General features: G+C 28.3%; 2 long non-coding RNA genes across 2 annotated transcripts; both read right to left on the reverse strand.

Annotated features, from left to right (window-relative positions):
- Nucleotides 1–1,309: 1,309 nt before the first annotated feature.
- Nucleotides 1,310–3,463, reverse strand: LOC114387812. Its single transcript, XR_003661415.1, has 3 exons — nt 3,093–3,463; nt 2,311–2,857; nt 1,310–1,775 (listed from the first exon to the last, which is right to left on the reverse strand). It is a non-coding gene; the product is annotated as an uncharacterized LOC114387812 (long non-coding RNA).
- A 6,931-nt stretch (nt 3,464–10,394) lies between these two features.
- LOC114387561 lies at nt 10,395–14,311 on the reverse strand. The gene is made up of 2 exons (XR_003661348.1): nt 13,921–14,311; nt 10,395–13,780 (listed from the first exon to the last, which is right to left on the reverse strand). It is a non-coding gene; the product is annotated as an uncharacterized LOC114387561 (long non-coding RNA).
- Nucleotides 14,312–17,051: the final 2,740 nt, after the last annotated feature.

Genomic DNA, 17,051 nt, shown 5'->3' on the forward strand with positions numbered 1-17,051 from the left:
TGTTAAATCTGTTAGAAATTTTGGTACCGTTACCTTTTTTTAATCTTTAATAGGTCAGTTTATTTATACTTATCTGTTAAAAAAATTTATTTTAAATAAAAATTTTATTTTATATTTTTTAAAACTGTTTTTGCTTAAAAAAAAAATTTTCACTTTTTTAAGAAACAAATTTTATCTGTTTTTTAAAGAAACACTTGATGTTTTTTTCATAATTATTTTTTAAAATTTTAAAAAAACTGACCCAATAATTATAACTTACCTTTTATTTTTGCCGCACAATCAGCCATTTACCATGTAACTCCTGATAAACAATATAGTTATGAGATTCACATATTGATAATCATATATAACACCTACAGAAACACAAATAACATGCAGGCCTTCATTCAAAACCTCGTCCCAATTAATGGTTGTTTAGCCAAACATTAATTTCCAATCACTAGTTATGTAAGGTCTATTTCTACACAAATCCTTGCATACCTGATACCTCCCTCGCTCAACCTTAAGTCCTTAATTTATAGTGTTTACATAAACCGTATCAGCTTTTCTATTGCAAAAGTCGTAGCCAAAAGCAAGCTATCATAATAAAACACAAGGTGTAACCCTAAGAATCTAATCCACACTAAAGTCACTATAAGAAAATCTGGATTAATTAACGGGATTATTTTTTAACCGGGGATTAAAACTAGTGTGTTCTGCCTGCACACTTGGAGAGGCAAAAGTTAGACTCCAGTTGGTGACCACCAAGTTAATGTTCAAACTAAGTAATTTTCCACTATACGTTTCGCTTTGTATATTTAAATTATTTTAGAGTTTAGAAATGTACCAAATGTATCCCACTACTAAGTCTATGAAAGCCACTCAAGCCAGTTTTTTTTTTTTCTTTTGATCTATCAAACCAGTTATTTTTTATAGTGATATATTTTAATTTGTTTATTTCACTCACCAAATTTTTCTTGACACTGAGCCTCTTATTAAAAAAAAATTGAAGTCTAATTTCTACCACCTTTCATTTTCACTCCATTCTCCAACTTTCTCCTTTAACATTCCATCTTTTCTTTAACTTTTTTTTTTTTTACCTTGAACGTTGCCGGCCATCTTTTCTTCTTTTATTACGCAAACCTACTTTTTTGTATTATGCCTGTAGATCGGTCACCATCTCGCCGTGTCAAACTTGGCTACAAAAACATGTCCACCAGGGTCACACACTAGTCTTTTTAAAACTAAAATTGATGTGTATGTGAGTGATATGACTTGAGTCAATAATTTTGTTTCATATTATTTTCGTCAACCAAGTACACCTTAAAACTTACTTAAAACGTATATTAATTACATATATAATGCTATCATTCACATTACATAGTCATGCTATGAACTTAGGACCAAGTTTAGAACTTAATTATCTAGACATAAAATGAAGGAGCTCATATATAGCTAGGCAATAAGATTGTGACATCACACCTTGCACAAAGTAAATGTCACTGTATACAAAATATATCAATCTAATACAGTGGCAGGTTCAGAGGATGGGAGCATTCCACGACCACATTCACTACTAACTCCATCATTAACTTTGGCTTTATTTGAACTCTTTCTTGTCCACACAATTTCTCCACCCCAGTACACGGTATATCATATCGTAACTGCACTGCATTTTCCGCATGCACATTTTCTTCTCTTCCAAAAGCAGCTTATTATCCGCGTCTCTGTATGTATAAGACTTCACAGGAGCAAAGATCAAATAAACAGTTGTAGATGACTATAAAGTTTATCTCCTGTAAAGTTATGACAAAAGAAAAGTAAGTGGGAAATGAAATTTATGCCATGCTGTACACGTTTCCAACAACGTACAAGAAAATGGTGCAAGGTGATCTTTATCAAGCATATATAGAAACTGATTCCTGAAATAAACATCATCATGACCGAAGCATGCAATCTGCATCATCAAAATTTACATGGTTCTTCTCATGTTTGATTAAGTAACTTGACTAGCTCACTTACTCTTCATACACCAAATAAAAAGAATGTCAAATTCTTTTGACAAGCTTCTTATATGGAGCACAGGAAACCAAACAAACATGTCACTTCATCAATCAAAGTAGATAATGATCTACATCATCAAAATTTATGTGACACTTCTCATGTTTAATTGAATGATTTGATTGATCTATTAACCTCTATATATACATACATAAAATAAAAAGACGATTAATTTCTTTGACAAGTTTCTTACATGATGTACAAAAAGTGTTTACAAACACATTATTTAACCAATTAAAGTAAATAATAATATGTATCATCAAAACTTACCTGATCCTTCTCATGTCTAATTGAGTGAGTTGATTAGCCCGCTTGACTCCCTGTATGCCAAATAAAAAGGTTGTCAATTCCATTTGACAAGCTTCTTACATGGCATGCAGGGAGCCAGGCAAACACATCATTTCACCAATCAAAATTGATAACAATGTACATCCTCAAAACTTGCATGACTTTTCTTATGTCTGACTGAGTAACCTGACTAGCCTGCTTGACTTCCCAAATGTCAAATAAAAAGATTGTCAATTTCTTTTGAAAAGCTTCCTATATTGCATGGAAGAAGTCGGAGAAACCTATCATTTCACCGATTAAAATAGATAGCAATCTTAATGACCAAAACTTTATGAATCTCCTCATATCTAATTCTAATTGAGTGACTAAATAACCTAAATGACTCCCTTCATGTCAAACAAAAAGGTTACCAATTCTTTTTAACAAGTTTCTTACATGACATTCAAGGAGTCAGACAAGCACATCATTTCTCCAATCAGAGTAGATAACAATATCCACCAAGGAGCTTCAGCTTGAACTTGACAAGTATCTGCATCATGAATGCAATAAATCATAAGCCAACTCCAAAAGGCATAAAGTTGTAGGATATATAATTAAACTCGCATACACACTGGGTATAAGCTATACAAGAATGACAAATATTATCAAGAGCTAGCAATATATACACTCACTCACATGTGTGTGTGATGAGTTGAGACAGAGAAAATAAATGGTCCCAGAAAAGAAAATGGTCCCATTTGACAGCAAAATCAAGAGCTACATACCCTTAATTATATATCAGAGGGACAAAAAGAGTAAGAGGAGGCCAACAAAAAGCAGGGAAATAATTAATCTGCTTCTTTTGCATGACACAAAATGACTTTTCTCTATGTAAGTCTCTCTAGTTTTTGCTTCTGGAGCCAATGATCCTATGGGGTATTTAAGGAGACAGAAGTGAGGAGAGAGACAAGAGAAAAATCCTTGAAAGAAGAGGGGAGATTAAGGGAAGAATTAAGGGTCCACTAATTGGCAAAGGCGGCAACCAAGCTTTGGTTGCAACAAATAGTTCCATCAAATAAAGCCAAAGCTGCCTGGGTTTTACAGGTAGTCTATTTTGGATTTTCTTCCCTTGGAAAAGGTGAATCCCTCTCCCCACACAAACAACTTCTCATTTCAAATTTCCCATCACATTTTTTCATCCTTCAGTTACATGTAACATGAGGTGTGTCTTATGTGTCAAATTTCCTTTATTGAAAGTTAATGCTTTTTTTTAATTACTCTAAAGACTTTAATTAAACTTTAATGATTACAATTTTATTGATTAGCACAATTAGTTTAATTATTTTATTAACAATACACTAGCATGTTAGCAAAAGGGTCAATGACTTAGCGTGATCAATTTCCAGATCGACGAGGAAAAAACCATTCAATAAGCTAGACAAGGCCAGAGTTGCAGTGAGCGTTTAACTGAGTTTGATGCTGGGGTCCGTTAAGCTGGATCAAATATGGACAAATGTGATCATGCAACTCATACTCCATCACCATCAAACAGTACTTAATATAATAGAAAAATTTGTTCAGTGTCTATCAATGGATATGATTAAACTAACTAGCCGTTGTAAGCATGTTTCATTCTTTAAACTATAGTAACAATTTAATAATTAAGTGAAAAGAACTTTACTAAGATGAGACAAAAGGCCTTATTTTACTTCTTGTTTTCAGCTAACTATTTTATGCATAATATATTTTACTTCATGTGAGTACTAATTAATCCCAAGCTAGCTTTGTCACAAATGTTGTTCTCAACATTGAGGACCTCAAAGTAATTAACTTTGTTACTATAATTAATCTTTCAAGCAAATAAAATAATTCTAATAAGCTCAGTAACTATATATAAATGTGTAGCTGTGAACAGGGAAATTACTGTGGACTCAAGAGATCTAAAGGCATTCATAGTTCCAATGTGGTCTCAGGATATATCCCTGCTTAATGCTAAAAGAGGGAGTTTGGGACCACTAATCCGTTTAGTCATTTCATTTTTGAAAGAATTTAATAAGGGCACTTGGCCAATTAGGGACCACAACTCCACATAAGGGAACACATCAATCTATATCTCAAAGACATGACTCATATCATATGCATTTGTCCATGTGGGCAAAATGCAACCATGGTTGGGGTAGCAATTGGCAAAGTTGTGTAGAAAGCACTTTAATTATGATAATTTTTCTTCTCTCAGATATTATTACTTCACCCTCTTTTAATTTGTTATAACGTATACCTGTGCTTTAAGATCCAGAAAATAAGGTTTCTTTTTAGTGTCCCTCCAAGTTGTTCAGCGTAACTTCTCTCCCCCCCCCCCCCCCCCCCCCCCCCCCCCCCCCCCCTCCTCTCTCTCTCTCTCTCTCTCTCTCTCTCTCTCTCTCTCTCTCTCTCTCTCTCCTCTCTCTCTCTCTCTCTCTCTCTCTCTCTCTCTCTCTCTCTCCTCTCTCTCTCTCTCTCTCTCTCCTCTCTCTCTCTCTCTCCTCTCTCTCTCTCTCTCTCTCTCTCTCTCTCTCTCTCTCTCTCTCTCTCTCTCTCTCTCTCTCTCTCTCCTCTCTCTCTCTCTCTCTCTCTCTCTCTCTCTCCTCTCTCTCTCTCTCTCTCTCTCTCTCTCTCTCTCTCTCTCTCTCTCTCTCTCTCTCTCTCTCTCTCTCTCTTACACAATACATTAATTTTAATATTAAGCACAAGAATACAAGAAGCATTTAATAATAATATTAAATGCAAGAAGCATTAATAATAATATTAATTGGAAGAAATACTAATAATAATATTTATTAAAATTTAAGATAAAAACATAAAAATACAAAATAAGATGATATAATTAAAAATTAATAATTAAATTTGAAATTTCTTATATAGCCTTATAATACAGTATATATCAAAAGTAATTAATTAATAATATTTTTAATTATAAGAAGTATTAATAATATAATTAAGGCTTAAATATCTTTTTAACTCTTTAAATTTGGGGCAAATTTACTTTTGATCCCTCAAATTTAAATTAAAAATGATTTTTTCCCCTTATTTGAAAATTTTCCACTTTTTGGTTCTAATTACTGATCCTTTTTTTTAATGGGCTATTCTCAAATTAGAAGAATTAAAAAAATACTTTTAAATTTGAGGAACAAAAAAATATTTAAGTCTAAAATTAATTACAACAGATAATAATATAATACAGTATTAAATACAATTAAAGATAAAAACATGAAAGTACTAAATAAGATTTATATTATTAATAAATAATAATTAAATATTAGTTTTATTATATATATTTATAATATAGTAAATTTTAATGGAATACATTTATATTTAAAATATATAATTTTATAATTACTTAATGATAACAATGATTTTCAACACTATTGATAATATTAATTACAAGAATTATTAAGAATAATATTAAACAAAATAAATATTAATATTAATAATATTACTAATTGCAATAAATATTAAATTGAAATATTAATGACAAGAAGTATTAATAATAATATTAAATGCAATAAATATTAAATATTAATATTAAAGACAAGTATTAATAATTATGTTAATTACACAAATTATTATTAGTAATATTTTTACTGGATTAATAATAATATTAATCAGAAGAAGTATTAGTATTACTATTAATATTAAGACTTAAAAAAAATTCTTGAATTTTGGGTCAAATTTACTTTTGGTCCCAAAAATTTAAATTATAAGTTTTTTTATTAATGTAAAAATTGCCCACACTTAGTTCCTAACTATTGATCTTTTTAGTCTTGATAAGGACCAAAGATTTTCCATTTTCAAATTAGAGAAACTAAACAAATATTTTTAAGTTTGAGGGACAAAAAAAAACTAACCCAAATTTAAGGGACTAGAAAATATTTAAAGCTTCCTTAAAAAAAGATAGTTAAGCCTAATATTAACTAAAAGTAATATTAATAATTTGTGTGATTATTAAGAAGAATGAAATTGATACACCAGTAATATTTTAAAAAAAAATCAATAAACTAACTAATTTACGTATTTTTATTGGCTTGTGAAATTTTATTGTAAGTGTCTTATATTAAAGACACGAGAAATTATTAAAAAATAATAATTAAATATGAAATTTCTCATATATATTTATAATATATTATTTTTATGGAATATTTTTATACTTAGAATATCTAATTTTATAATTACATAGTGATAATAATAATTCTTAACACTATTAATAATATTTCCGTGAAAAAAACATTATTAATAATATTAATTACAAAAAAAACGTTAATTAAAAAATATAAATTTCTATTTAGGATAAAAACATAAAAAATACTAAATAAGCTTATATCTTATAATAAAAATAATAATTAAATTTGAAGTCTTTTACAGCATATAATAAAAAAGGAAATATTTGGCATATTTTTTCGTCCAAATTTAAGATATTTTAGACATTTTTTAGTTAATTTATTTTCATTTATTTAATAAATGGTATTAATTAGTATGACATTTATTAGAGAGTAGGTTTTTAATGTGCACTTTATAAAATCATTTATTTTTTATTATTAGATAATGGGTGAAGATAGTGAATTTTAAAGCTGTCTTTATTGAGCATTTAAATATGTGTATTAATTATTTATTGATTATTATGTATTCATTTATTATATTATTTATGAATTTTAATTTTAAAAGAATAAATTACATTTATATCCCTTGAAGTTTTGAAAGATAGCACAAATATTTTTTATTTTTTTAATATTTACAACAATTTTCCTAATATGGGAACATGATACAATATTTTTCAAATAATTAAGGGATAGTATAGCGAGGGGCGAGGGCTAGAAAAAAAAATAAGGTATGTGAAATCTCACAAAATTTTAAGGAAATCAAGCTTGATTGGTTGAGAGTGAAATATGTGAGTGTTATAAATTCTTTAATACTTATTTTTAATTTTTATAAAGAAAATTGAGGATAAAATATGTGAGTATTATAAACTCTTTAGTACTTATCTTTAATTCCTATAAATAAAAAAATCACCAAATTTCAAGTGGTGTTGATATAACCCTTTTTTTTAGGAGGTACATGTTAGTATAACTTATTCTTTTTAAAAATAACAATATGGTATGTGAGGAAAAACTAAAGGTAATAATTTATAATTATCATTTCATTTATTATATGTAATTATCTACAGGTACAAAATTGATAATATTTCAAAAAATATTAATTTGTAATTATCATTAATATCATGTGAGTGAGCGGGCAGGCAGGTAAAACAAAATAGGTGCTTTGTGCAATTTAATCAAATTTTAAGGGTGTGAATATAATTTCCTCTTTTTAAAAACAACAATATCATATGTGAAAAATGAAAAAAAAGTTATTAATTTATAATTATTATTTCATTTATTATATAATTTTCTATTGGGTACAAGTTTGATAATATTTTGAAAACTATTAATTTGTAATTATCATTAATATCATATATTTAGCAAATTATATGTCTTATATAATTAAAAATAAACAAAATTATATAAAAGATTTTAGTATGCTCATGAATTGTGTGTCTCAGCTGGCATGCCGGTGGGTAAAATATATTTTCATTCTTTTAAAAAAATTTAATTTTAATTTTAGTCTCTCGAAAAAAAATTATCCATTGTTCGATTTAGAAAGACTAAAGCTAAAAGTTAAATTTTTTAAAGCACTAAAAATATTTTACCTTATATATGTAAGATTTCAATTTAATCAGTTGAAATTGTTAATTATATAAAAATATAATATGTTTCTATACCTATAAAAAATATAATACTTTTTATATAATTATTGAAATTATTTTAGATTAATATTTTAAAATAAATCAATTTTATTTTATATATAATGATTAAATGAAGAAATTATAATTTTTTAACTAAATAATATATATATTAACCAATTAAAGGTAATAAATTTAAATAATTAAATATTTTTTTGCATATAATTGTTTTTGAAAAAATAATTCTATAATATCTTTTATTACAACATTCATTTTCAAAATGTATGCAAAATATATAAATTAGTTATAAATTATAATCTAACCAATTATTATCATAGAAGCCTAACTTTAAAAAAATCTTCCTTTAAAAAAAAACATCTCTTGTGCATATTCTAAAGACTAGTATTTAATACAGAAAGTACTCAAAGTATTTAATAACAATGTGAATTATTAAATGTAATTTTAAAAAACAAATCTCGTAATTATTGTCTAATATTAACTATCGAATAGACTTCTCCAGTAAAAAAAATATCAAATAGAAATATTTTTATAAAATATATTTATACTTAAAATATCTAATTTTTTAATTACTAAGGAATATATATAATGATATATTTTAACACTATTTTGCATTAAAACACACACACACATACTATTGTGACAAAATATTTTTTGTCTTTTTTATAGCAAAAATATTTTTATTTCTATAACTGTATATATATTATAAATAAAATAAATTATACTTTAGATTTACAATTTATAATTTAAGTTGAGGCATAAGATTATTTGTAATTATTTACAAATTTTAAAAACTATTAAATTTCGATTTAGTGAAAAAGAAATACAACAGAGTTGATTAAAAGGAATATGCAAACATGCAGTTGAGAAAATCATTCATTATTCTCCCTCTGCCATAATAAGTGTCAAGTTAAAAGAAAAAATAAATTCTAAAATAAGTATCATTTTAAAATTTTGAAAGTAATATTAGTTATTTCTTCCATTTATAACCCTAATAATATATATTTTAGAATGTTTGTGTGGTTTATCTATTATTTATAGCAAAGAACAATAAGGTTAATTTCCTAAAATTATTATACTATTCCATTTATTAATTAATATAATTTTTCTTGATTTATGTAACAAAACCTAAGACACTTCACATGAAAAATATATAAAAAAAACCTAATACACTTATTATAAGAGAGAAAGTAAATATGTACAAATAAAAAAAATAGTTATATATAATTGAGAGAAATTGTTTTGCTAATTATGATAATAGTGCGTGAAATGTACATCCAAAGTAGATAAAAGAGTAAATATTTAAAATGTTTAAATAATTGAAAAAGTAAGAGGAATAGAAGTTTTACAACTCAAAGTTTTAAGTAAATTGTTATCATCTTTATTTAACTTCTTCAATGAATGAGTTTCACCCTTCTATTATGAGATTTAAATTATTTAATTTTTCATTTTAATTAACTGTTTTTTAGTTTTAATTATTTTTTCATTTTCTTATAATAATCATTATTACTCTATTCAACTTTTTTTAACGTGAAATAACTTCTTAAGTCAACAAATTTTACCACTATATCTATTGGTTATGTGGTACTTTTTAGTTTTTTTGGCTTTCACAAATATTCAAAGAATTCATTTTTTTACTAAAGAGAAAACTAATTAGTAAATTAACTAAATTAATTTAAAATAAATTAAGTTAAGATAATTTATTATAAAATTATCTATTAAACTAAGAGTGATAAAAGTTAAAATTATACATTTAATAATATTTCAAATAATATTTTATTAATATTAGTTTATTAATTTAAAGACATAAGTAAAATGATGTTTTTTGCAGATAAGAAATTAAAATGAATTTAAGCACAAGTACTATTGTAGAATTTATTTTTAATAGATTTTTTTATATTTATATTAATTGTTATAATTCCTATATAACTTCTATAATTAATGAAATACATCCTTGAATATTCCATTTAAATCTCTAATATTACTCCTTTAATCAATAGAATTTTCTAATTTTAGCTTTTTTTTCATTAACTAGGAGTAATATTACTCTAATCAATTTCTTTCCCATGTGAAACATCAACTTAAGCCATTCAATTTTGTTTCCATATCCATTGATTATTGTATTTTTCGAATATAATTTTAGCCTAAAATAGAATACTAGTCTAAGCTGTTGTTAAGTAATAAGATTATCTAAAGAGATCCGTCGCTAATCCACAATTTTCTTGTAGTTTCAGTTCTTCCCTAAACAACTAAAGTTATCTAAAGAGATGGGTAATCTATTAACATAATAAAGCATTATAAGAAAGGAAATCAGAAATTAAACACAAACGCAATTCAATTAAAACGAACAATAGTCATCAAGGGCTAACTAAGTACCAATTCTAGAATGATGAGATTAGTCAAACATGGTCACAGAGAAAGTAAAATAAAGAAGAAACATTCAAACTGAAGGAAGAAGGAGAAGAAGACGATTGCCCCCCATAGGTTTCAGTCCTAAAAGATCTATTTATATTCAAGGTATCAAAAGGGTCCAAGCCTAAAACAGTTAAAAGACAAAAATAACTAATGAAAACTAAAATCTATCACACTCCACGACTGTCGTACGACCAGCAGATTTCCCTTGGATGTCTCGAGTTGAGAATTTAAGGTGTCCTAGTAATCATGGTTGCCTCTAGTTTTGATTTGTAGTCTTCATGTTCCAATGCTTGTTATCATTCCTTTGCTTTTCCAAGTCTCTCATGTCAAGCCTTTCATGGGTAAACTTCCTAAAATTCAAATAAATAAACAAAAACGCACATCACAAGTTCCAAATGACAAAATTAAAGAAAATAAGGATGAATGTTTCCAAATGCACTCAAATTCAACGATTAGATATAAACATAACATATGAACTGTTTACCTCTTTGTCTATATTCTTTCGATTATTTGTGTTGCTTTCTTCTAAAAGAAGTTAAAGTTGCTTTTGTAAAAGCCTGAAAGTATAATGGATTCAGGTTCTTAATTCACACTAAGAAGGCAATAGCAACTTCAATAGTGAAAATGACTACTCCACCCTATATTTGGCATGCCTGCTAGGAGCTGTTAGAAGTTGTTGATGTTCATTTTGCTTTTGTTTAAGCCCTGAATACAATGACAAACCACACTGTTGTTGTTTTTTACAGCAAATGGAAAAAAAAATGTCTATCTAAAAACTGCTCGGCTACATTATATTAGGAATCCAATAGCCACTACTCGTCTCTGGGTCTTTGTATGTCAACCAGAACTCTTGATAAATTATTCTACTAAGTCTGCCTATGAAACTGCTTATAATGCAAATGCAATAAAAGTTTTCGAAGATTTGTTTTGAGTGATGCAAGGATGTCAGATTACTGTTCCTATACAGATTTAAAATTTGGTGGATGATACTGCGAGTAGGAAACTAAGGGAGAGATATTCCTATTGAACTCAGATGTTTCTCATTGAAGCAAGGGAAGGAAATTCACAATCATCCAAGGAGCATAATTCATATTTCATTTTCTTGCCAGTTCTAGATGGTGAATTTAGAAGCAGCTTGCAAGGAAATTCATCTAATGAACTTGAGATTTGTGTTGAAAGTGGTAAAGACTTCAGCATATTTAAATATTATCCATTTTTCCCTTTAAAACTCCGTTCCTCTAACAATACACACGGACCATCCGGTTACAACATCTTCTCAGTCTATTAGGCATCAACTCTGCAATCCAAGGAAGTGAGAAAGTGATATTATTGAGAGTCCTTTACTTGCAATATGAGATCCTAAGTACCTAAACAATCACTTATATCAATTTATGATATATCAACAGAGATTAAGTATGGAGTCAAATGACTTCACTTAATAGGAAAATGGATGTCAGTTGTGGCAAAAGCAAAGCCTATATATATGAGCCAACTTAGCTAAGAAATAGGAAATGAAATGAAAAGAAAATATAAAGCCAATTGTTCCTGATAAAGTGTAGTTGCCTTTTTTTCTTTCTATTCTTGTTCTTTTTGTTTGTGAAATAGAGTTCTCTCTGAATTTTGTATGAGACCCGGCATCAGTTACATCCCAGTCCCTAAATGCTGTTTTCATGAATATTGCAGACCATCCATTTAATCTAGTGAAGTAGCTCAGCTATTGAAATATATAGGAGACAACAAATTTACAACTATTAGTATCTTTGTTAATTTTGATTTATACTTCCTCTATATGTGTTTCAAACAATATCGGTGTCATGGAGAAGTACGGTATCAGTGTCATTGATCCAGCTAAAATTTCAGACTTTTATGATGATCTACACAGTTATCTTGTCTCTCAAAACATTGATAGAGTTAAGGTTGATGTTCAGAACATACTGGAAACAATTTCAAGTGGTCTAGGTGGTCGTGTTATTCTTACTAGACACTTCCAACAGGAGCTTGAAAAGTCCATATCATCTAACTTTCAGGACAATAGCATAATCTACTGCATGGTCATAACGCAGACTCCATTTACCAGTACATTAAGGCTTTAAGCACTGACTTCTACCAAATTATATCGATACTTAGGCATTAAGAATCAGTAATATCTGTTTTGTACATTAAGAAATGAATCATGCATAGTACGCCAATAAATTGTTAGTATTTATTTGCACAATGTCTCCCTACTCCTTCTAGTGTAATTTCAACAGTAACTGTAAGACTTGTAAAGATCATTCATGTGAGCATGCACTTTTTGGTAGGATTCCTCTAGTATACTTTTCAGTACTGTTTCAATTTCTTCTACTTTAATGAATTATTCCCTTGAGATAATGATGTTGCCCCATTGAATTTGACAGCTCAAAACAAAGTGCAATCACACGAACATCTGATGATTATTATCTGAAAACCCCCACAACTCAGTGTCTACATATAGCTGCTGTAGCTTTCAACAGCATATTCTTTGGTGAAATTGTTGTACCAGATTGGGACATGTTCTATGTATGCTATGGCATCCTCAATATTTTATCCACTATATAAACTTGTATCCAGAATCTGATTAAATCTTTCAACGACATTTTCTAGAGTCTCCATGATGCAGCTGAGTTTCATGCAGTAGCTAGGGCAGTTGGAGGCTGTGGAGTATATGTAAGGTAAGAAAAAGAAACATGGAAGTATAGAACCTTCCAAATAACATGTAGTAGACAAAGTATAATAGTGACATGAAATTTTGTTTCACTTCAAGAGAAAGAAAGAGAGAATGTGAACTTTACATATTTGATCATCTTATATTAATTGCCTATAACACTGATACTGATCAAATGACTTGGATAGTATGTGTTATAGAATTGAGCTTGCAGCAGTTGAATCATTTCTCATTCTGGTCAATATCCAGAATTTGATTTCACATACTTGTTCACAGCTGAATTAAACTTGTTATCTCTATTATCCATTTGCTGTAGTGTTTTAGCAGCAACTGACCACAACATGGCACTATGAAAAACAGTGACAAACCTGGCCAACATGATTTCAATGTACTGAAAAGGCTTGTACTTCCTGATGGATCTCCTCATATCTGATTGGGTGACTAAATAGCCTGCATGACTCCCCTCATGCCAAATAAAAAGGCTGTCAATTCTTTTTGACAAGCTTCTTACATGGCATTCAGGGAGCCAGGCAAGCACATCATTTCTCCAATCAGAGTGGATAACAACATCCACCAAGGAGCATCAGCTTGAACTTGACAAGTATCTGCATCATCAAAACAATGAAGTAAATCAAAACCCAACTCCAAAAGGCATAAAGTTGTAGGATATACAATTAAACTCGCATACACAAGCTAGACAAGACTGACAAATATTATCAAGAGCTAGCAATATACTCTCACTCACGTGTGTGTGATGAGTTGAGACAGAAAAGAAAATGGTCCCATTTGACAGCATAATCAAGAGCTACATACCCTTAATTATACATCAGAGGGACAAAAAGAGTAAGAGGAGGGGAATAATTATCTGCTTCTTTTGCTTGACACAAAATGACTTTTCTCTATGGGAGCTTCAAGTGAGTCTCCCTAGTTTTTGCTTCTTTAGCCAATGATCCTATGGGGTATTTAAGGAGACAGAAGTGAGGGGAAATTAAGGGTCCACTAATTGGCAAAGGCGGCAACCAAGCCTTGGTTGTAACAAATAGTTCCATCAGATAAAGCCAAAGCTGCCTGGGTTTTACAGGTAGTCTATTTTGGATTTTCTTCCCTTGGAAAAGGTGAATCCCTCTCCCCACACAGACAACTTCTCATTTCAAATTTCCCATCACATTTTTTCATCCTTCAGTTACATGTAACATGAGGTGTGTCTCTGTCAAATTTCCTTTGTTGAAACTTAATGCTTTTTTATATTACTGTGCAGACTTTAAGTAAGCTTTAATGATTACAATTTTAAATTGATTAGCACAATTAGTTTAATTAATTTTATTATTAATACATGCACTACAATGCTAGCAAAAGGGTCAACGACTTAGTGTGATCAATTTCCAGACGAGGCCAAAACCATTCAATAAGACAAGGCCAGAGTTGCAGTGAGCGTTTGATGCTGGGTCCGTTTCTCCCATAACCAAAGCTGGATCAAATATGGACAAATGTGATCAGGAAACTCATACTCCATTACCATCAAACAGTACTTAATATAATAGAAAAATTTGTTCAGTGTCCATCAATGGATATGATTAAACTAACTCTAGCCGTTGTAAGCATGTTTCATCCTTTAAACTATAGTAACAATTTAATAATTAAGCGAAAACAACTTTACTAAGATAAGACAAAAGGCCTTATTTTACTTCTTGTTTTAAGCAACATAATATATTTTACTTCATGTGAGTACTAATTAATCCCAAGTTAGCTAGCTTTATCACAAATGTTACTCTCAACATTGTGGACCTCAAATTAATTAACTTTGTTACTCTAATTAATCTTTCAAGCAAATAAAATAAATTCTAATTAGCTCTCATTAATTATATATAAATGTGTAGCTGTAAATAGGGAAATTACGGTGGACCCAAAAGATTAAAAAGGCTTTCATAGTTTCAATGTGGTCTCAAGATATATCCCTGCTTAATGCTAAATTAATGAGGGAGTTGGGACCATTAATCCGTTTAGTCATTGCATTTTTTGAAAGAACTTAATAGGGGCATTTGACCAATTAGGGAGGACCACAACTCCACCGGACCGTGTACAGAGTGAGACGTTAGGCCACAGTCTTAGGTTCCCGTTCTTTTTCCAATATACTAGTTACTATGTAATATTATAGTCTATTCAGTAAAAAAAAATGTAATATTATAATTTCTCTTAATTATAGATAATTGCTACAGACCCAAAAAAAGGGATTGCTCGCAGACTATTATTACCATTAATAGTGATTATAATTGGAATAGCATGTACCATTGTATAATTGATTATTATAATAATTATTAATTGGTTTGTTTCAGATTTTGAATGGTAATTGATTTTTTTTTGTAATCCATCGACTCATTGTAAGAAAGAAGAAACAAATTCTAATTAATTCAGAGTTCGATTGAAAAATAAATAAAATCTAACCTAAGAATTGTTTTCCCCTAGATACATGCACGGTTACCTCTTAAATTAAGAAATCAAAAGACAAATTTACTTATTTTAAGTGCCTATAAAATTGCAACGGAAAGAATAAAACTAATTAAAATTATATGTTTGATTTTTACTTCTAAGTTATAACGGATAGAATATTTTAAAATTGTATACATAGAATTGTTATTTTAATTTGTTTAGTTCTATCATCTTCTCTCTCTTTTTCTTGCTATCTTTGTATTCTTTCAAAGACTTGAAGTGATTTTTCAAAATGGATAATTGATGCTAAATTAGTGGAGTAATCATTGGATAATAGTATTATACAATTCTTTTTGTATTGAGGTTCTATCATTTTATTATTTTTTTATTTACTTCACAAAATTCTTTTAAATTTAACTTACAAATAAACAGCATTCCAAATATAATCATTCAACAAATCTATTCTTAATATTAGTGCTTTAATTGCTTAACAAAACCTATAAATTAAACTTAGATATATGTGATGACAATATACATATATAAATTTATTATTCTTAAATAGAGCGAAACAAATATAATATATGTTAAATCTAATACAATCATAATATACAAAATAATATTAGAGATTTACAAGTCAATTCAAAATCAAAATACTATTTGAAAGTATGTGGATAATATTGATCTCATGTCTCAACATAAAAGTGTTAATATAAAATTTACAAATCAAAATCATGGTCATATTTCACTGTCCCAGAATAAAAGGTCTCACATAAAAAATATATTACAAAAGAAATATATGTATAATATAAATTATTTACTTAAGTAACATATTTTAACTATATATATATATATATATATATATATATATATATATATATATATATATATATGACATGAGTGAGACAGGACAGGATGAATACTATAACACTCATACATGCATCCATCCCCACAAAAATGGATAAATATCTACCCTTATCCTTTGTTTCAATAAGCAAGTAATTATTCTTCCAACTTACAAACACTTTTGTGGGTACTCATAGGATTCAGATCCATTTTGAAATCCTTGGTTTCATACATAGATAAAAGACATTAATAATAATATTAATTACATAATGTATTAATAATAATATTAAGACTTAAATGTAATTTTGATCCTTCTATTTTTCAAAATTTGTAATTTCAATCCCCTATTTTAACATAAAAACATTTAGTTCTCTTATATTTTAAATTTTATAATTTTAGTCTCATATTTTAGAATATAGATATTTAGTTTCTTAATTTTGTAAAATCTTCAATTTGAGTCCTTTCTTCAAATGGAAAGCATTGACAGATATTAACATTGGCTATGAAGTATTAAACAAATTATTTGGTGTCACATCAAATTAATTTATTCTTGATCAATACTTTTTGAATTGGATGAAAGGACTAAAATTATGAATTTTATAAAAT

Source organism: Glycine soja, chromosome 15 (assembly GCF_004193775.1).
Source record: "Glycine soja cultivar W05 chromosome 15, ASM419377v2, whole genome shotgun sequence".
Taxonomy (NCBI): Eukaryota; Viridiplantae; Streptophyta; class Magnoliopsida; order Fabales; family Fabaceae; genus Glycine; species Glycine soja.